This window comes from Zalophus californianus, chromosome 9 (genome assembly GCF_009762305.2).
Source record: "Zalophus californianus isolate mZalCal1 chromosome 9, mZalCal1.pri.v2, whole genome shotgun sequence".
Classification (NCBI taxonomy): domain Eukaryota; kingdom Metazoa; phylum Chordata; class Mammalia; order Carnivora; family Otariidae; genus Zalophus; species Zalophus californianus.
The window spans coordinates 27,238,749-27,261,666 of record NC_045603.1 but is presented as its reverse complement, the minus strand read 5'-3'; the positions used below and the strand labels follow the sequence as shown (position 1 = coordinate 27,261,666).

The 22,918-nt window shown below is 39.6% G+C and overlaps 1 long non-coding RNA gene across 2 annotated transcripts in view; it reads right to left on the bottom strand.

Moving 5' to 3' along the window:
- LOC113922964 overlaps window positions 1-22,837 on the bottom strand; it is a 179,290-nt gene extending 156,453 nt beyond the window's left edge. For both annotated transcript variants that reach the window (XR_003520125.1, XR_003520124.1), the window contains exon 1: window positions 22,647-22,837. This is a non-coding gene — a long non-coding RNA (uncharacterized LOC113922964). The remainder of the gene's footprint in view (window positions 1-22,646) is intronic.
- Window positions 22,838-22,918: the final 81 nt, after the last annotated feature.

Below are 22,918 nucleotides of genomic sequence, written 5' to 3'. Positions count from 1 at the left end.
AAAGTTCTGTCAACCAAGGAATTTTTAGGAGTAAAAGATTCAATTGATTTCTTTTTTCCCTAAGTTGAAAGTTGGCCTCGAGTTAACAATTTAGGCGAGGCATAGGGTGGGAAAGGAAGGCCACACTAAGAATCTTAAGTATTATTTTAGAAGATAATTTAGTATTTATTTATTTTTAAAGATTTATTTATTTATTTGAGAGAGAGAGAGAAAGAGGGTGAGAGCGCGCACGAGCAGGGGGAGGGGCAGAGGGAGAGGGAGAGAGAGAATCCCACACAGACTCCCCGCTGAGTGTGGAGCCTGATGCAGGGCTCAATCCCAGGACCCTGAGATCATGACCTGAGCCAAAATCAAGAGCTGGACGCTTAACTGACTGAGCCACCCAGGTGTCCCAAATTATTTACTATTTGGTATTATTTAGAAGATCATTTCTTTTATTAGTTATATATCTAGTTAGGCCATAACAATTACAGGCACACATGAAGAAGAAATTTGTCTATGAATTATGGTACTATCAAGGACTATGAAGGCTCTGAGATTATATCTTACTTGCAGATTAACAGTAAGCCTGCCAGTTTTATGCATGCTGGTAACAGGCATGACATTCCTGAGTCAGATACAAAGGATTTTATTACTCACAACAACGCCAGTAGCCAGAGTATCAGCACTTTCTTGCACTGGTTCCCAGAGTCTCAATCCCCACAAAGTGACATGAAAGGAGCCAGATAACATCTGCACATGCACTGGTTTGCATTTCAGGAGAGGGACGCTTAATCTTTTATAACAGGCAGCAAATAAACCTGTTCCTTTGCTCCAGGAGATATACCTCTATTTTCCAAGACCATTCACTATACAAACATCCTTGAAAGGATAGTCTAGAATGAATATAGTCAGTGCCTCTGCTCACAAGACAGGCAGAAATGTGAGAGACCCATGAAAATTGTCTCACAACACTGACCATTCTGCTTATTAGAAGAACACATGTTTGAAGACTGTATCTTGCTGAGATCCACAGATTTTTATAAATGTTATAGTGGCAACAAATTATTCAGCAGGATCTTGGACTATTCCTTTTTAAAAAAGTCAGTTGTGTCACTATGCTTGTCATATTTTCTACAGATCCTAATGAGTCAGCACAGAGTTTAATAATAAAATTTTCACACAATGTAAAATGCAGTGTGGAAACTGACCTAGAACATCCCAGAGTTAACATGTTCTAAATATACAATGCAAGCATTTACACTAAGAATGCTGAATACAATATTCTAGAGCCAAATGATCTCAATAAACAGCTATGAGGCTTTTGAAAAAGGTCTGAATCTTAAAGTCTAGATTGGATGATACTGAGTCCCCATTTCCTCATTATCTCTTGTGAGAGATAAATTGAAAGGAGAAGATTTCTGTCTTAGGACCAGTTTTCTTATAAGAACCCAAAATTTTGAGCTACTATTCTTTCCCTCTAATCCATCAATACTGTCCTCACTCATAAAACTACACTAGTTCCTTCTTCCCCAATGGCTCATCGGATTCTGAGTCTCACAGAACCACCTTTTGATAATTAAAAGCTAATATAATGAGATTCAGAGATCTGTGTTCAAAAAATATCTTTTAAGTATTTTTTTTGTCTGCTGTGATGCTAGGTAGCAGGCCCCAAGTTACAAAAATTAAACTTAAAAGCAAATCACTCTGTTCCCCATATCCACGAGTTGATAGTTGAACTCCACAAAAACCATTTTCATTACCTTTCCCCTAATCCCTTGAATGTTACTCTATGTCTTACAGTTCCCCATTTACTCCCACAAGCCAATTCTACACACCATTCATAAAATGAAACAGTAGCAAAGATTTGCTGCTTCAAAATAAGGACTTATTGCCTTTTCCCCAAATTTATTTCACCCAGGTATAAACACCCAAACACTGGCAAAAAAGGTGTGGAAAATGTGGTGTGATTGAGAACTGCATCTCATATATTGTTTTTTTAAATAATATTTGTGTGGCAGAATACTATATAATCTGTGTTTCTGTGGCTTTGGAAATACAGCGCTAGGAAACGTGAAATACAATTTTGTCTCCTGATTTCAATAAGGCTTGCTCTGGCAAATGGCTAGAAATAAACTCAAAATGTGATTGAAAGCCAATTTTCGCTGTTTTTAAAAAATGTTAACAGTCAATCAAGTCAGAGGTTGGTTTCAAAAGAAATGTCGTTTTCCTTCTTTGAATGGCATACACACACACACACACACACACACACACACACACACACAATACATACCCCTTAGAGAACACTTAACAAGAGCTAAGCTCTAAAATTAAAGAATCTGTAGAAAATGCAGTGATGCACCTGAAAATTGTTTTCATTCTCTCCTTTGTGTGAAATTCAATTACACAGAAAGCAAACAAATGGAGCAAACAATGAAAATGGCACATGGGATTTTTTTTTCAATTACTATAAACTGCACTCTCTAAAAGAGAAAGACCATTTATGCAGCAATTGCAACTAATGACAGGCATTGTTCTCCTGTCAGGCTATTTCTGATTTTTGGAGCCTCTTAACACTAAATCCAGTGTTAACTCCTTTATAACAAGAAACTATCTCTCCCCATAAATGCAAACTTAATAATATTGCTCTTATCTTGATCCTTCTGTGGAAAAAAAAAAAAAAAAACCCACACACAAAAAAAAAACTTTAAAGCTTTGACAATATTATGAAATACAAAATATGGTATTTACATCTTTCTAGAAATATTTCAGTGAGCCTACTGTGACCATTCTAGGGCAGCAAGAATAAAAAGTAGGGAATTTCATTGCTTTAACTCAGTTCTAATGTATTGCTTTAGAAATTAAAACAAAACAACAACAAAAAAAAACCAAGCTACTCTAATATATAAATGCAGCCCTTATAAAAATACCAAAACATACATTTACCAGATTAATCTTCTATAAAATTAAAGTACTAAAATTCTTCTTTGGATTCCCTTAAATAGCAATCTCTTCTTATATTTTGTAGATGACTCAAGAACAATTAAAATTTTGCTTTAAAGACAACAAAAACCTAATTTAACACATTTCTTGATCATGTCTAGGAGAATGATACCAAGAGAGATTGTCTTAATTTAAAAATATTTTATTAATATCAGTATTAATAAATATATATTTCTCTATATATAACATTGTGTGACAGAATATATATTTTTATTAATATTAACATATATTTAATTCTCTCTCTAAATCATGTGAAAGAATTTCAATCTCAAATTGAACTGGAGGATATGAAATGAGGAATCTCATGCACATGCCCTCAGAAGAACAGAACTTAAGAACTGAGACACTGGTTTCCCATAAATGCCTGATTTACAGAAGATGAGGCTTATCTCCTCACCAATGAACAACCAACAGGAATCTCTCCCATCCTCCAGCCAATGAACTTACTGCTTGGACTCCAGCTGAACGTCCCCCTCTTTGTATTCCTTGTTCCTAAGTCTGCTCTAAACCCTCAACAGACTTGCCTGTAGCTTGCTACAGCACGCATTTCCCAAATTGCAATTCCTCCACTATTCCCAAATAAGCTCAATTTCCGGTAATCTGAGCTTGTCTCAGTTTACCTCTTTATTTAGGTTGACATGTGTTACATATATGTCACTTTCCAAAGCTACATCATCTGGGCTTGAACTGATAAGGCACATAAGATGTAAATTATTTACTACAGATGCCCTGCTCCTCTCACATAGATTTAATTGCTTTAATGGGGAGCAATCCCTTGAGCCAAAAGAAATTTAAATATCAGTGACAAGCTGGTGGTGACATTTCAAGCTCTTCTACCACATTCAAAACAGACTCCACCACCCATCTTCTCTCATGCCTCAAAACAGTAAGACCTATTGGTGAAAACTTTGGAGTTCTACCTATATACATACCTGAGGTGCTGGGACAACCAGGTGACAGACCTCACCACCTGCCAGCCCTCTTTCTGGAGACAATGTAGTATGGTAGAAAGAGCATTGGGCTTTGGAGTCGGACAAACCTGGAATCTAATCCAGTTGCTAATATGGAGTCTTGGGCTAGGTGCTTTATAGCTCTCTGAGTTTCAGATGTCCTCATCTGCAAAATGGGGAAAATGAAACCAGTCTTCAGGGTGGTGTATGTAGAGCTGCAGACATGACAGTGACAGGCAGGCATGAGGGAACCCTCCTGGTGGGGGAAGCAGGAGTTACAGCATCTGTGAGATCTCTGAAAACTTTGTATTATACCAGTCCTGAACATCACTATCAAGGATGGGAACTGTGTTGTTCATGCATTCATTTATTCATAGCATACATGGTCACGGAACTTCTTATCTAGGCTAGCAAGGAAGACAGACTCATGCATAACTAACTCTAAGACACAGGTGTTATCGCATAGGTAAGCTGAAGAAAGGGTTGGAAGGTCCCCCAAAAAAGGACCTTTCAGGTCAAGTTACATATGGTCAGAGAGGATTTAGTAGAAGGACATTACAGGGGAGTTTCAGGGCCACCTATGAGTGGTTCATACCTGTCTCTCTAGGACTATGTAGTGGGGAGCAATTGTACCCCCCTCTGCAGACCTGCAGGGTGGTCCCTCCATCATCACGGTGGCAGGGACACAGAAGGGGAGAGGTTTAGGAAGTGGATGCATTCAGGCCACAAGGGGTTCCAGGCTTCCTTCTAAACCAGCTAGACCTTCACAAAGTGAATGGCCTTCAACACCACCTACTCTAGAGAGTGGTTTAGGTAGAAAGGAGAACCTGTGAGAGAGTAGAGAAGGTTTCTGCTAATATATCCCTCCAGATGGGATGAGGGAATCAGATTCATTGTATATTTGACAGTACGAATAACCAGTCTGAAAGTTTCAAATATAAATTAGAGTAGATTGATGAATAATAAAGTGATGGCTGCTTCTGTTCAATTCTATACATTCCTGATTGCATTGATGATGATGATGATGATGATAAAAATAATAACAGCAGCTACCATATCCTGGGTATTTCTTTTTTTTTTTTTTTAAGATTTTACTTATTTATTTGAGAGAGCGAGCTAGAGAGAGAGCACAAGCAGGGGGAGGGGCAAAGGGAGAGAGAAGCAGACTCCCCACTGAGCAGGGAGCCTGAGGCAGGGCTCCATCCCAGGACCCTAAGATCATGACCTGAGCCTAAGGCAGACGCTTAAACTGACTGAGCCATACAGGCGCCCCTATCCTGGGTATTTCCTATGTATCAGGCAAAAATTTGAGACAGACAGTTATTATCCCCACTTACAAATGAGCAAACTGAAAAACTGAGAGATTAAGTAACTAGCTGAAGGCTACACAGATAGTAAGTGGTGGAGCTGGGTTTCAGACCCAAAACTGCTTACAACTCCAGAATCTGCATCCTACCCCATTGCCCTACATGCTTACTCAATCTCTAAATGGCTCTGTGGACATTCCCAAAACAAGAACTTATCAAACTTCTATTTATTTATTAATCTTCATTATCATAAAAATTCTTACTAACGTTATTATAACAATGATAAATTTCTCTGTCTTAAGAGTTTTAGGTCCTCGGATCTAGCCCCACGTCAGGCTCTCTGCTCAGCGGGAAGCCTGCTTCTCCCTCTCCCTCTGCCTGCCACTCCACCTGCTTGTGCTCGCTCTCTCTCTCTGTCAAATGAATAAAATCTTTAAAAAAAAAAAAAAGTTTCAGGTCCCAAGGAGACCTTTGGGGTAAATTCAACCAACCCCTTCAATTCTACAAATAAAGAACTGAGCTATCCCAAGTTCAACTGAGCTACAACTAAAACACCAACGGTTCCCTTAAAAATGTTAGAAAAAATGAACCTCTTTGTATATATCTATTGATGATGATGATAATCAGAGTCTGAAATAAAATTGTGATATACTAACAAGATGGTATCAAACAACCTTGGGACTTGACACAAAAGGTTGGAATGTTTTCAACCTCACCCACTAACTCCGTTGCTTGATTGATAACTTCGCAAAAAGCAAGTGGCTTCCTAAACACTGGTTATTTGGCTCTCCCTTAGTCATTCCTAAAATAGGGGCATCTGGGTGGCTCAGTCAGTTAAGCATCTGCCTTCAGTTCAGGCCATAATCCCAGGGTCCTGGAATTGAGTCCCACATTTTGCCCCTCATGGGGCTCCCTGCTCAATGGGGAGCCTGCTTCTCCCTCTCCTGCTCCCCCTGCTTGTGCTCTCTCTCTCTCTGTCAAATAAATAAATACATTTTTTTTAAGATTTTATTTATTTGACAGAGAGAGAGGGCTCAAGCAGGGCGAGCGGCAGGCAGAGAGGTAGAAGCAGGCACCCTGCTGAGCAGGAAGCCCGACGCGGTACTGGATCCCAGGACCCCGGGATCATGACCTGAGCCGAAGGCAGACGCTTAACTAAGTCACCCAGGTGCCCCTAAATAAATAAAATCTTAAAAAAAAAAATCATTCCTGGGACACCTGGATGGCTCAGTCATTAGGAGTCTGCCTTCGGCTCAGGTCATGACCTCAAGATCCTGGGATCGAGTCCCGCATCGGGCTCCTTGCTCAGTGAGGAGCTTGCTTCTCCCTCTCCCTTTGCTGTTCCCCCTGCTTGTGCTCTCTCTCTCTCTCTCTCTGACAAATAAATAAATAAAAATCTTTTTTAAAAAATAATAAAATATATAAATAAAAATCATTCCTAAAATATCTAAGGTACATCCTGGCTTAAATATACCCATAGTGGGTTAATTTTTATTTAAAAACCTGGTCGTGCAAAACTGAATTTAATTTTTTTTTCAAGCAGAAGTAAAACCTTTCTAAAAGTAACTGAAGACAAAAACACTGCCTGAAAAGCAAAAACTAGGCAAAATCAAGTATAGAATAAGGCTAATGTCAATCACTATGAAGTTAGGCCATTGGCTAAAAGTAACAGAGACAGAAAATTTGGCTTGTGGCTTTTTTCATTGATTTATTTTTATCCTCCCATCTTCAGTAGGATTATTTTTTCCATAGCCAGCTATTGATCATTTGGAAAATTAATTTTTTATAAAAAGACCATTTATTTCCACTGTAAAATGACAAAATGAAAATGAAATCTTCCTCAAAAGTCTTCAGCCTCATTAATAATAAAAGAAATACAGATTAAAATGAAACACCAGGTTTATGCTATGGAACTAAGATCAAAGCTATTCCCCCAATTCTCAATGTTGGTGAGGGTATTGGAAAACAAGTTTACATGATGTTTTGACAATACTAAGAAATAAACTAAGGCAGTCTTTTTGGAGATCATTTGACAATATCCCTTTAAATATGCATTTTTTTTAAAGGCGCATTTATTTGAAACAGCAACTCCACTTCTAGGAATTAACCTCACATTGCCTCATATGCAAAGACTTGCCTATAATGACACTGATAACAGGGATAGCAAGGAAGGAAGGAAGACGGGAAGGGAGGAAATTAAAGAAATCAAAAAGTCCACCTATAAGAACTGGCCAAGTAAATAAATATGGTACACTGCATTCATAAAAAGCAGTATTATTTTTCCATTAAAGTGATGTTGTGGATAAATATTACTGAGATGAAAATCATTCACATATGTTACTAGATTAAATAAAAATAGAAAACCCTTTGCACTTGTATGCTTCCATTTATATGAAGTTCAAGAACAGACAAAACCAATCTGTAGCAATAGACATCAGAACAGAGGTTGGCTGGGAGGGTAGAGAACCGCTGCAGAATAGACACTGATTTGAAAAGAGGTAAGTGAACTTTCTAGAGTGATGGAAATGTTCTAATCTTGGAATATGTCTTGAGGGGGAGGAGAGGGACAGAGTAGGTATACATTTGCCAATTCATCTAAATGTACATTTAACATCTATACATTCCATTCTATGTAAATTATACATCAATTTAAATAAGGAACAAAACCCCTAAATGTATAATATAACTCATCATTAACAAAAATAATGTTTGTATATGTACTTGCAGAAAAGGATTTGGAGATGACTTTTTTTTTACTTTTTTTTAAAACTTGTCAATGAGCATTATAATAATTAAAATAAATACAAATATACAAGCATGTCCAAATGTGTCTCAATGAACCTCTCCTGCCCTTAATCTGGATATTGCCTCCCCCTTTCAAAAAGTAGTGTGTGAATTACCCAAAGCATAATGGAGCCATGCCAGGGTTCAGAGTTCTCTACATTTCCATGGAGGGATACCACTGGAGTCCCAACCTTTGTGGAGGTCCTTCATAATATGTGTTCACTGATCATTTGCCTCATTTTCTCAGACAACTTCAAATGCCAAAGTTATACCAAGACCTTAGTCATTTTGAGGCATACTTTAAGTATTTTTTTATTTATAGAACCCAAATTCCTCTCAGGTCCAGAGGAGAAAGCTTCAAATTACAGAAGGCAATGCAAATGCTGTGTGGCCTAAGAAATAGCTGTTCCTTTGCACGTGTCCTGCCAAGCTTCTAAGAATGGTTTTGCCATTATTTCCAACCCCATAAACAGCCCAGCCTGAGCCCCACCCCCTCCAGTAGCCCTATTACAGATAAGTCAGTGTTCATGGGACAGGAAAGCCTTCTGTGCCAGGTGTGCTCACGGCAAAGGCTGGGTGTTTGACACCTCTTGCTGGTAGCAGCTCATGTTCACATGCAGCCCACAAATCTCCGCATGGCTGCTGGGTCATTAACCATGCAGGCACAATTACCTACTAACCATAACAGTGCAAATAACCATAGGGCAGTTAGCTGACGGGTGGAAAAGAGAGGATATAGTCACAAAAAGATGAAACATAATTACATTCCTCTTCCTTAAAACCCCTGCAGGATGGATACAAACTGAGAATTGAAGTAGGTGGGAATAAATGAGAACAGAAACTTTTCCTTGGGATACAGCTAAAAAAGCTTGTAAACAAATGCTAAGAATAGCTCAACAACCCAACAACCTGGCTTGGTTCTAGACCAGGGGTGAAGCCAAATAATACCCAGAGCATCCACATCTCTAGCCCACTGAACAGCTTGCCAAAAATGCCCCACAGGACCAATCAAACTTACCTGGTCTCAAACTGAACATCCTTTCATTGCTCCCACCTTGCTACTCCTTTTGCAAAGCCCCCATCTCAGTGACTCACACTCCAATCTACCCCTTTACCAGAGCAAGAACTTAGAAGACATTTAAGCCTCCTCTTTCATTTTCCACATACAATGAGTTATCAGGCCCTGTAGGTTCTACCTTCTAAGTATTTTTCTCACTGGTCTTTCCCTCCAGTTCATGCCAACTGTCACAAAACCTAGTCTCCATTTTACTGCCTGAATAACCTTCCTAAAGTGCAAATCTGATCATGTCATTGATTTATTCTAGTCTTTCATGACTCTCCATTGACTACCCAGAGGTTTCTTGAGACAATCTGAGGTGCCTTCACTACTAGATATTTAAATATGTGAAATCATGGGGTTTAATACAGCAAAGTAGGAGGCAGTATGGACCTGGAAAAGACCTGTCCCACTTAAAGGCATTCAAACCTGAAACTATTTTAAAACAGCTGTGCCAGCAAGTAAAAGTCTTTTTGAGGTCACTTTGAAACTCCTGGTCCACACAGTAGAGTCTGAACTCGTTAGCCTGAATCTAAGTCTGTGATATAGCTGATAACTGCTTCTTTGGCCTCATCTTCAAATATTCTCAGCAAGTAGCTTTTGTTTTCCCGAAGATTCTTTTTCACACAGCAGCGCCTTTGAACTTGACCGTCCCATACCCTGGGCCCCTCTTCTTTCTCTATCTTGCCTGATACTCTCATTTCAATACCTCTGGTACTGCCAGCCTTCCTGGAGCCCTGGGGAGAGCTGTACTCTGGACACACATCTCTTATAGTTCTTTCTCACCTTGCAAATATTTATTTTTCTCCCCTACTAGTTAGTACTTAGGGGACTTGTCTTATAATTGCACAAATCGTATGTTACAAAAGAAACAGTAAAGGCAAGAGACTTTACTCCCCAACATCATAAATAAGATTGAGAAAAATATTGTTTGTGTCACAGACTACATTTTTTGAAAAATTTTTGGGTGTCCTTGGAGAGCTAATGGAGATTTTGGGGGGGTCTCCAAATATGCTATGCTATGCTATGTCCTTATGTAGTCTCTGCTCACTAAACCTTTATTGAATATGAAACTGCAACAATCTTATGCCAGAAAAGCTCCTTTAGGTCTTGATCAATTCCACAAAATGTTAATGGGGGTAATATTAATCATTACCATGAATTTTCAGTGTTCAAAAGAAAGAAAGGAAGAAAGACACTGTTACATGCTCCAGTACCTTTTAAAAAGTCACTCTAAGAAATAAAAGGGAACTCAACTCCACTCCCACAACTGGGTCACAAGATCCATTAGCTGAAGTAGTTGAGTGCTCAGTTACATGAAATAGTTTTATTTCTCAGAACTTGTCCAAAGGGATCTCCCCTGCCTGCAGAGGTAAGGAAAAAAAGAATCTTTCCTATACCTTTAAGTTTGACCTGCCCCATTTTTCCCTCTGTCCCTTGATTTAAGCCACTGGGGAGGTATGGAAATAAAATGGGAAGTTTGAAAGGGAAGAGACTGTGAAGGATGAAGGGGAGGGCCATAGTGGGGGCTTACAACGTATCTATGTCCGTTGTGACCAAGGTTAAATGAAGTCAACCACAAAGCTCCAATAACCTCATCACTTCCTACTTTGCATACTAACAGGTTTGTCTTAAAATTGAGTGGTCTGGAGTGAACTCATTCATTATATACCAGTTCCTCCCAGAATATTACATTTTTATCATTACCGTTGGGGTTATAAGTGCCTTTATTCTTATTAACCAATGTGAAAGCAATTTACTTAGTATTGGGCTGAAAAAAAACCAGACTCCATCCTAATACAAAAATGAACATGCTCATAATAGAAAATTGAAAAAATACAGCTAAGTGTAAACAAACAAACAAAAAAACACCTATACTCAAAGATCTTTATATAACTGGGACTTTATTATATTTACTTTTAACACTTAAAAAACTAACTTCGTAACAAGTTCTTGCCTTGTTTTTAGAAAATAGTTAAGCATTGTTTTTTATAGCTACACAGTACTCTTGGAAGTGGAGACATCATAATTAATATAACCATTTCTCTATTACTAGGCGTTTAGCTTCTACAAAACATATTTTGGATTAATAATATGGATTTAAACCTTTTAATAGCTCTCAATATCAGCAATGAGTAAATGAAAACTCCCCAAACAAGGTGTAGGCAGCAGCAGGGGAACAGTTTAAGAAGCATTTTAGTCATTGGTTTCCTTTAGCCAAGAAAAACAGGTACAGTATCACTGAATTATAAACAAAAGCAGGAACTACTATGAAATTTCCTCAAGAATAATGTATTTCATAAAATTCTGTTGAATTAAAGGTGTGACCAGTTCTAGGAAGGCTTTGGAGGAAAGAGGGGAGTGTTGAAAAAGGAGCACAAATACATGAGAGGTGGTATGGGTGCCTGGGTGGCTCAGTTGGTTAAGCGACTGCCTTCGGCTCAGGTCATGGTACTGGAGTCCCGGGATCGAGTCCCACATCGGGCTCCCTGCTCGGCAGGGAGTCTGCTTCTCCCTCTGACCCTCTTCCCTCTCGTGCTCTCTATCTCTCATTCTCTCTCAAATAAATAAATAAAATCTTTAAAAAAAAAAACAAATACATGAGAGGTGGTATAAAAACACGAAGTTGGGAAAAAGAAACCAGAAGTTCTTAACATGACAGCAGATTTTTCCACCCATTAGGGCCTTGGTGGGGACTAGACACTGATAAGCTTGTCACAAGTCCTTAAACCTTGAGGAAACTTTTCTTTTTAAGGTTTATTTTTTTATTTGAGAGAGAGACAGAGTGGGCACATGCGAAGGGAGGGGTAGAGGGAGAGAACCTTGAGCAGACTCCCCACTGAGCGTAGAGTCCAACATGGGCTCCATCTCACAACCTGGACATCATGACCTGAGCCGAAACCAAGAGTCAGACATTTAACTGACTGAGCCACCTGGGCACCCCTTGGAGGAACACTTTCTTAAACAAAAACTTTAACAGCCATTTGTTAACAGTCATCCCCTACCTACCCTAAGTGTCTTTTCACCAAATCATTCATCTTTTCTCATGCCCTTTAGACTTTACCAGAAACAGAACAGGTAGCCAGAGGTTCTTTCACAGATTCGACATGGCTAGAATCACCATTGTGGAATGCTTTTCAAGTGACAAGAGAATTTAGAGTCTTCCTAAAACCCAATGTCCTTGGACCTTTGTGTCAATCTGGGGGAAAAAAATGCTATGTACCACTATACTTTCATTTGATTTTCACTTGAATCAATTTTTTCTTACAAAGCTATCTTAAAATTTTGAAACCACTCTACATGCTTTGCCCAAAGTGTTTCCAATTATTTCTTGTAACAGTTTGTCTTCACAAAACTCTGAGAGATGGGTAGGGCAGGTATTATTAACTCTATTTTGAAGATAAGAAAACAGATAAAGAACGTAAAGATGCTGTCACCAGAACTCAGATGTTTTGTCTTTGGGCCCAGGGTGCCTTCTCCTACAGACTATACAGTCACAGTGGCTTTGGCAGATGGCATTGTTGGCGAGTCTATGGAGACATGACTTGTGCTTCTGTAATCAGATATCTCAAAGAAGTTCTGTCCTTGTTTCAAAGTTGACATATAAACCCTGAGTATTTCCCTGAAGCATATATAGATGTATTCTGTCTTAAAGCATCGCCAAGTTTCTTCAAATGTGGATTTAAAAAAATTTCTTATCTAATTAACCTGCATAGAAGAAGGAACCAAATTGTAGCATTCATTTCTCCAAATAGTTAAAAGGGATAAAGATGAATCTTTACAAACAGTAACATATCTGAAAAACTATGTTGAGATTTAAAAGGCAAATAAAACTAGGAAATGCAAGTGTGTCTCTTAAAAGCAGAAAAATCTACACTATATGTGCTTTAAATTAAATAAGTGAATATTTATCTTAACATCACCAAGCTCTGTTTAAAAAGGTAGAACAGTTCTTTCTTTTTCTTTCTTTCCCTTCCTTTCCTTGCCTTTCCTTCCTTTCCTTTTTTTTCTTTCTTGTTTCTTTCTCTCTCTCTTTCTCTCACACTTTTTTTTTCCTTAATGACGAGATATATAAAGGCTCAGCCTGGAAAATTCACCAATAGAAAATGCATCTATATGTACATGTATGGCTACTTGCCTTTTTAAATAATGTTACTTTTCTATAAAGCTGGAATATAAAAGAGTCTTGGAGAACATACTACTGAAATAGAACACATCTTCTATATATTATATATTTACATATATATATTATTTTCTTTTTAAAAATGAAAGGAAAAGTAATGTTGAAAGCTACTTTCATTAGGGATGAGGGGGTCTGTGTGTGTGCATGAATGTATACACATGAGTATTTTTGTTGTTGGAAAGTAGTTTCCAAGAGCCCTCAACTAGCCTGAATGTGGTTACAATTTAGCACTTGACCACATTGAGTTTAACTCTTTACTCTAGACTAGACTTGTATTGTTTCATGTTTCCTGAAAAGACTGTGGTATCTTGAGGTTAAGAACTCTGTCTTCTATTTCTTTTGCATCCTCCACAGTGCCTGCCACAATGTTTATATTTAGTTTAAAGATGGGGCGCCTGGCTGGCTGAGTTGGTGCAGGATGCCACTCAGTCTTGGGGTTGTGAGGTTGAGCCCCATGTTGGGTGTGGAGATTGCTTAAAAATAAAATCTTTTAAAAAAGAAAGGAAGGAAGGAAAGAAGGAAAGACAGAAAGACAGAAAGACAGACAGAAAGAAAGAAAGAAAGAAAGAAAGAAAGAAAGAAAGAAAGAAAGAAAAAGAAAGAAGGAGAGTTCACCCAATGTGCCATGAGAACCAATCCTACTAACCATCCAATCTTTGAAATAAATTGTTCTCATTCTCTAAATGTGAAACTAAATGTTAATATTATTTTGTGGAACATATTGACCCTATAATAATCTGCATTTGTACTATACGGTTGCAATTATTATTATTATTATTATTATGAAAAACAATGTTTTTATGCTTGTTCTCTGGATATCTTAAGGCTTTAGACATAATTTTATAAATGTGGTGAATAGGACTAAGTAATAGAAAGCATGGAAGTCCAGCATCTCTGAATCTCTAGTAGATTTTTTTAATATTTTTTTAATTTTATTTATTTGTCAGAGAGAGAGAGAGAACACAAGCAGGGGGAGCAGCAGAGGGAGAGGGAGAAGCAGGCTCCCCACTGAGCAAGGAGCCTGATGTGGGACTCGATCCCAGGACCCTGGGACCATAATCCGAGCCGGAGGCAGACACTTAACTGACTGAGCCACTCAGGCTTCCCTTTTTTTTTTTTTAATTTTTTTAAAAAGATTTTATTTATTTGAGAGAGAGAATGAGAGAGAGAGAGAGAGCATGAGAGGGGGGAGGGTCAGAGGGAGAAGCAGACTCCCTGCCGAACAGGGAGTCTGATGCGGGACTCAATCCCGGGCCTCCAGGACCATGACCTGAGCCGAAGGCAGTGGCTTAACCGACTGAGCCACCCAGGCACCCCTCTAGTAGATTTTTTTTTAAGATTTATTTATTTGAGAGGGAGAGCGTGCATGCGTGGGGGGGAGGGGAGCCAAGAGACTCTCAAGCCAACTCCCTGCTGAGCATGCGTGGAACCTGGCACGGGGCTCTATCTCACAACCCTGAGAACATGACCTGAGCCAAAATCAAGAGTCAGAGGCTTAACCAAGTGAGCCACCTAGGCAGCCCTCTAGTAGATTGTTTATAAGGGTGTGGAAAGACCCCTTAGAAGGGAGAGTTGGAGACAACATAGAGCTCTCTGGGAGCTCAGACACATTAACTCATACCAGAATACAGCATTGTTACTGGGAAACTTCTTGCCTCAGCCAAGCCTAAAATTAATTCCTTTTCAAGAAACAGGTATTTACTAAAATTGCCTTTGTTTTATTCTTTCTGTTCCTCTTTCCTGGTTCCAGACAGTTTCTGCCCCTACATCTGGATTCTGATTTATAAACTATGACCAGCTCATGACTATAATATCTTATTCTTGAACCCTGCACCTGGATTGTTGACAGTGTTACCTCATTCCAACTTTGCCTCTAACTTTCTTTCTTTTTTTTTTTTTTAAAGATTTTATTTATTTATTTGAGAGAGAGGGAATGAGAGACAGAGAGCATGAGAGGGAAAACGGTCAGAGGGAGAAGCAGACTCCCCGCTGAGCAGGGAGCCCGATGCGGGACTCGATCCCGGAACTCCAGGATCATAACCTGAGCCGAAGGCAGTCGCTTAACCAACTGAGCCACCCAGGCGCCCATGCCTCTAACTTTCTAACAACAGATCCAGACTCCTCTTGTCCTTGTCTGGGTGAGTCCATTTCATGTAGCAGTTCTTAATCCTTTTGAGGAGCTCCTTGAAAATGTATGAAAGCTATGAACTTATCCACTCCAAAAAAAGAAAAAAAAATGTACATATATACACAAACACACAAAGATTTGCATTCAATTTCAAGGGGTTCATGATCCTATAGAGGCCACTTTTAAGGGGCTTCTGCTGATAGTAACCTATGGTGTAAAAAAAAACAAAACCAAAAATAACCCACAAAACAATGCAATCTATATAGTCTAGGATAAATCTTTATACCCACCAATGAATAACTTCCTTTCAACTTTTAGATAGAAGGGAGAAAGATAAACTCAGCTATCCAGAACCAAATTAAAAAACTTACATGGTTCTTTCTAATCCCGATTAGCTAAGTTTCTAAACAGTCACAAAAGTTCAAAGACCTCCCCTGTTTCAGTCATTACAAACAGATGTAATTAATTCTTGGTGGAGTTTCAGAAAAGCTAGTGCTTGTCTTTAGCACTTCCAAGAGTTTTCTTCTAAAAAATCACCAAAGTAATATATGTGCATTGAAGAAATGCTGGAAAGTGAGGAAAAGCATACATTAAGGGTTTTAAATCACCTCCAATCCTAGCACTAAAGATACCCAATTGTCAATCTTTTAATGGACAAATTTCCAGTCTTTAATTCATATTTTTTAGATTGCCAGAATACCTTTCCTTCAAGTTCTCCTTCAAGTTCAAATTCTCCTTTTATATAAGAACCTGTTGCACATTCAAAGACTTAGTTCAATCTTTAGGGGTGCAAGAAACTTCTAGATTACCTAAGACATGCCCCCGGTCTATACATTTCTGTGCTCTGACTACAAATTCACCTGCCACCTTCTTCATCTATACACAGCATGGACTGTAGCTGAGGGCAAGGTATCTATCAGATTGCTGTTGTGTCTTCCAGTTATTAGCTCTGCCATCAATGCTTGTAATTGTGATGATAATTACAGTTTTGAAATTCTGCTGCCTGAGTTGAACACTTGGCTCTACCTTCCAGTTTCGTGAACTAGACAAGTTATATAACTCATCTGTGCCTTAGTATTCCCATGGTAAAATGGGCATGTTGGTGGAGAACAAACGAGTTAATATCTACAAAGTATGAGGACACAGGGTGTCACCTCGGAAGCACTGAGGAGATGCTATCATTATTATTCCTTATATATTGTTGTTATCCTTTCCCATGATGTTTCCTGGTTTGTCAGTTCTGCTCTTTCCCTGTTGGTCCAGCCACCTAGTCCACTGTACCCTAGCAAATTCTCCCTATTTTTAAATGATTTTGCCTCGGAGTTTTTCAAGTACATTCCTTTACTCAGTTGATACTTTTTGAGAATGACTATGTGCAGGCCCTACAACTGGCCTTAGATATAGCAGAGGCCTCTGACCTCAACTGTTTGGAATCTCTTGGGAGCAATAGATAAAAAAATAAAATGAAAAGAGTATTTATAATACCGAGTGATGAGCGTGACCATGGAAAAAGTACAGGGGACAGAAACAGGGACTGCAACCAGACTTTGTAGGAGAAGGGAAATTATGCCTCCTAAAGGAAGGGTCTCTAAATGGAGTCCTGAAGCAGGAGTTAGCCAAAGAGGGGTGAGAGCCAGAGAGAAAGGTTATGTTTGAAAAATAAGGGATTTGACTATGAGCTCTAAAATCCCTTCCAGTTCAAAAACTATAGGACTCTGCTGTCTACCTTATATGGAAATCCACCTGACCCTTCCCGCTATGTCCATCACTGGCCTAAGTCCTTGCCAAATGTGGTTTTAGTTGGAGGGAGAAAAAGGGATAGTTTTGGAAAAAGCATAAGCTGCCATTAATGCTCAGTAAAGCAGCCACAATTTTTTCATTGATACGTACACTTGATGTTTCTCAATATTATGTCAAATGCTATAAAAACTGTGCTTCTAAAAAGTCTCCTCTCGCAAACAAATCACCAGCTCTAACTCCCACCTAAAGAGAAATTCTACAGTTCTTTGTGTAGCTACTTGCTATAGACTAAATGTTTGTGTCACTTTAAAATTCATCTGTTGAAATCCAAACCCCAATGTGATGGTATTAGAAAGTGGGCCTTTAAGAGATGATTAAGTCACAGGGCAGAGCCCGCATGAATGGGATTAGTGCCCTTACAAGAAACTATGGGGTGCTCCCTCGCCCTTTCCACCTTGTGAGGACACAAAGAACGAGGAACCATCTATGAGTGAGGAAGTGAGTTCTCAGCACATGCTGAATCTGCCAGCATCTTCATCTTGGACTTTCCAATCTCCAAAACTGTGAGAAATAAATGTCAGGTTCTGAGGACTGAGTTGATCATATTCCTCAGTTAGGGTAAATATATATAATTTTATATATATAGCCCCAAACCAAAACAAACAAAAATCAAGGACAGATTTAAAAATCAGCATAAAGGGCGCCTGGGTGGCTCAGATGGTTGAGCGTCTGCCTTCGGCTCAGGTCATGATCCCAGGGTCCCGGGATCGAGTCCCGCATCGGGCTCCCTGCTCCTTGGGAGTCTGCTTCTCCCTCTGCTTCTCTCTCTCTCTCTCTCTGTCTGTCATGAATAAATAAAATCTTTAAAAAAAAAAAAATCAGCATAAATAGCCAGAGAGAGAGAGAGAAAGAAAGAGAGAGAGAGAGGAGACAGAGGGAAACGGAGAGAGTGACTGTATTTGCATTTTCTATACAGGAATATGATATATGATACAGTAACTATGCCAAAAGAAGAAATCAGCAACATATATCTATGGATTGTCTCATAGCCTATAACTGAGTTGTAACACTAAAGTACCACTGGATCACCCGGGCTTTCCGCCCTCCTAGGGCTTGTAGTCTAGTTCTTTTTTTTTTTTTTTTTTAAGATTTTATTTATTTATTTGAGAGAGCGAATGAGACAGAGAGCACGAGAGGGGGGGAAGGTCAGAGGGAGAAGCAGACTCCCAGCTGAGCGGGGAGCCCAATGTGGGACTCGATCCTGGGACTCCAGGATCATGACCTGAACTGAAGGCAGTCGCTTAACCAACTGAGCCACCCAGGGCCCATTGTAGTCTAGTTCTAAGAATGAAATTCTGTTTCACCACACAAAGATGAATGCTGATAAATCAATCACTATTAAATTTTCACATAGAAATAACCATTAAATTTTTTTCAATTCATGAAATAATATTGGTCACAACTTTTTGCACAGGTAATTTTTATGTCCTATTTCTCTATTTTATATTTTATAAAAACATTGCATAACTTGCAAACTGCACTTTTGGTTATTCTCATCATTCTAGAATCTAATACTTATATCATGAGTGTGTACAGCTTCTTTCTAACAGAGATTTATTTCCATGCCCCATGAAATATAAAATATTTCTCTTTTCCTCCTTTCGGTTTCCTTCCTCTCCTCCATTTTCCTAATGGCTTACAACCTCAACAATCAGCTCATGGCCTCTCTAGTTTCCTCCACACTCCCAACCCATCCTCCCTGCTCCAACAACCCAGATTATTTTGAAGGAAATCTCAGATATCATATCACTTCAGCTCTGAATGTTTTAGTATATATCTCTAAGAGGTAAGGAGTTCCCTTTTCAAACATCACAGCCCCCCAAAATAACAACAGTTGCTTAATATCATAAACCAGTGTCCACATCCCCTAATCGCCCTATGTCTTTTTTCTTGTTTATTTTTCATTTGTTTTAATCTATATCAAAACAAGGTCCACACATTACAATTGAGTAACATGTCTCTTATGGGCAAACATTCTTTTTTTTGCTTTTCTCCTCAAATGAAAATAGCAGAATTGTTATGTAGCAAAAAGAAGCAATTCTGAATGAAGCAGGAGTTTAAAATGCTGTCCTGAAGAAGGTGATGAAAACGTCTAGTCACTGCCTTTGCTGAGGAGATAAGTACTTGGCATACCTTTCCCTGAATGATAAAGAAGGAAAGTGGGAGCTGTGCTTCCCAGTAAACACTTTTATTAGCCACCCAGAACTGCACGTAAACATGATGCATGTGAAGCAAAGTGCTCTGCAGTAAATAGGAATTGAGGAAATAGAAAATGAGTTGTAAATCTGAAAATCATTTGTTTACTTCGATGAAAGAAAAGTTTATAAACAGGCAAACCAGTCTCTTTTAAAGTCTTGCTAATGCTGGTTGCATTAATTCTTTTTAGGATTTTTAATCCCAAAGCTTTAGTTTATTGCTTATTCCATTCTAATCTGTGCCTTTTGTAAAAGAAACAAAATCACTTCAGATGACATGAAATTGTAATCAAGACTTCCACTTCCATTTTGCACTAGAAGAGCTTCTCTTACCATCCTACCTTAAACAAAGCTTTTTCATTTTAAAATGGAAAGAAATCCCAGGGTCAGAACATAACACATACAAAATAATTACCATGTAATAAAAGAGGCGAGACAAGTTTACAGTGATACAGTGCAGGAGTTAAGAATATTGGCTGCAAAGAGAGAAAGGCCATCCCTGTTTCTTTGCCTGTAAAATGGGGATGATAAATAGTAGCTGTCTCATAATGCTGCTGTTGGGATCATTCAAATATGATCATGACAAGCACCCAGCACTGAGTAACATTCAGTAATGACTAGCTATTATTATCATTGGAAAGACATAGGAAGGGATGATTTGGCATGATCAGTTTTACCTTGAGAGATAGAACTTACTTTATGGTAACGTTGTGAGTCAATTACAAGAGAAAGCAGAAAGCTCCCTGCACAGCACCCCTATTGCACTGCCTCCCATAAAAAGACCCTGGGAAAAGAAGTACCCTGGAGAGGGAATGTTAGTTCTCTCTGATGGCTCCAAGTATTTGAAAATAGTACAGGAAATGGCTCCGTGTGTAGTAAGTTCCAGGTAAGACAATACTACGCTAAGTGCACTAAACGGATTAACCTGAAATTGGACTCTGATCCCCAAGGAAACCCGCCGGTGTAGCCCAGTCCTTACTGGCCCTGCAGAGGAAAAACAACCTCATGTCTATCTCAACTGTGATCTGGCTGGATATGATCTAAGCTTTAAACAGTGCCTAAGCGCATTTCAGATGCATAATACCTGTTAGACAATACTAAGCAGGAAGCTTTGGGCTGGGGTGTGCACCCTACTACTGAGGAACTGACATAGGAAAATGAAGATCCAGCATTGTAATTCAGCCTTTCTCTATTCTATCATTTTAGTCAGACAAAAATTTCCTTTTCTCTCAGGTGTTTCTCAAATAATTGCAAAAACTAACTCAATAAATAAATAAACTAACAAAAAAGTAGGGGGTGGTTATTTATAGAATAGCATTCTTCCCTTCAAATCAATTGTTGCAAAATTCCTTTTAAAACCCTTCCCTCACAACTCACAGTCCTTTCAAGCACCTGGCCCTCTGCATTATTCCTCTACTCCCTGAAGAAACGGAGGAGGAGGATAGATCTCCAGAGAAAATGTTCTTATTAATAATATCCTATGTTTAAATGCTTTATAGTCTTAAAGCACCCTCAGATTCACTGTGGTCTTGTAGAAGATGGTATAAATGATATTACATCTATTTGACAGGTGAGAAAAGTTACATTTAGTGATTGGTGCAGGTGAGACCTGAACTCAAGATCTTTTCAACCAAATGCAATGGTCTGGAACCTGAAGCAAGGGGTCCCATGCTCATGCTCGCCAGTTTTCTGTGCAGTTTTTCCTCCCTTCAGTGAGTCTGTTCCAGCCATCTTCCTCTTTTCCTCCTCAGTTAATTCTGATTCATGCCTCACCTCATGTAATTACAAAATGGGAAAGATTTGAGTAGATCAACATCCAATCAACTAATATTCACTGAACACAAAATAGAAGCTAGACCTTTAAAGCAGAGAGAAACTTAATGTTCTTTATCATTTAAAAAGACCACGGTGAGATTAATCATTTTATCAATTTGAACCACTTATCTTAAAATAGTATTTGCATATTAGCCAAAATGGAGCCCCTAGCTACATGTGTTCGGTCCCTGTTTATAAATCGGGAAATAAACTTCAGGCAGCTTCTGTAAGAACGCTAAGTCTTGGAAAATGTCCCTGCACAGACTTGATAAGATTTCCAATTGTGCCATGGTAAAATCTCATTTCTTAAATCACTTATTCAACATTAACTTATTGTACAAACTTGCATCTGCCTGGCCCTGGAGATAAGAAGATGATGAAGTTAGATGCAGCGGTCATGAACCTGGAGGTCAGAATCTAGAACAGGAAGACCAGTGCCCTACTCTGGACTCTCCAAGGGACCCCAGGCTGGGAACAGTCAGGCGTCACAGCCCCCTGGGCCAAAGGTGGAACCCAGCTACCCCCACCCCCTCTGCAGCCGCATGGGCCTTTACTCATTTCTCCTTGCTCCTTCTCCCACTGGACTCTACATATGTCCCAGTTCCCTCAGCCTTGAAAGTTCACCAGGCTCTTGGTGGCCTTAGCTCCCCCTCCTTTGGCCCTTGACCAAAGCTCTTGACCTCCTGCCTCAAGAAGCCTTTTCTGACTCGCAGGTCTGGTCATATCTCCCTGGGAAACCCTCCACCACCTTCAACCTTATCACATTTGTAGTTTTACATGTACTCGTGTGATTGTTTGATATCCGACTATATCTGCTCTCAGGTGCCAAAGATCCTGGAAGGGCAGGGGCTGGTTTTAGATGCCAGTGTCTGGCACACAGTAGGCCCTCTAGGAATGAAAACCGAAGAGTCACACGTGCCTGGAACTAAGTAGCCTGGGCTCTGTGGAGGGGGCAGGATGGATTGGGTTGGCTTCCTTAACACCAGGGGCCTCCTGGCTCCAATCTTAAAACGTGAGTGACACTCTGAAATGGAAAGGTTGTTCGTCCCAAGTCCCCAGAAGACTTGAAACTCCCAGATAGCAGAAATCCTACTCTATTTAGCGTGTGGCTCCAGTACCTAGCTGTGCCTGTTACTTAGCATGAAATGCAAGCACAAAACACTTCGTAAATACTAGCCATTGCCAGTATTAATGAATACATTCCGGAGCGTGGGACAAAGTGGAAGATGCTACCCATAGCTTCAAAGAAATATTCAAGCTCGAACGGACTCTTGAAAGAATACAAACGACCCCCTAACCAAAGATTAAAAGAAAGGGGAAAAAAAAGGAAATGTGCCTTCTCTCTTTCCTCTGGAAAACAAGCAAAACCCCTAAAACCCTCCAAACGAACCCTCTTAATCAGCGTCTTCCCCTTTCTAGGCCTTCACCCTCTCGTCTCCCCGCACCTCACGGGCGAATTCGGGACGTCAGTCACTGCGGAGACTGCCATCGCTGCGATGCCTCCAGGCATTTCCTGACCGGGGTGCAACTTTTTGTGAGGATGTACGTAGTTGGACCTCCTCTCCTGGAGATGATATTTAAGGTCTCCACGGGGCAGGTAGCGGTGTTTATAAACAGGGAAGGAGGGGTCTTTGCCTCTTCCTCCTCACGGGTATTTTGGCGGGCTACCGGCAGCCCGCGCTTGGACGCAGCCCCAGACTCTCAGGCTGCGAGGAAC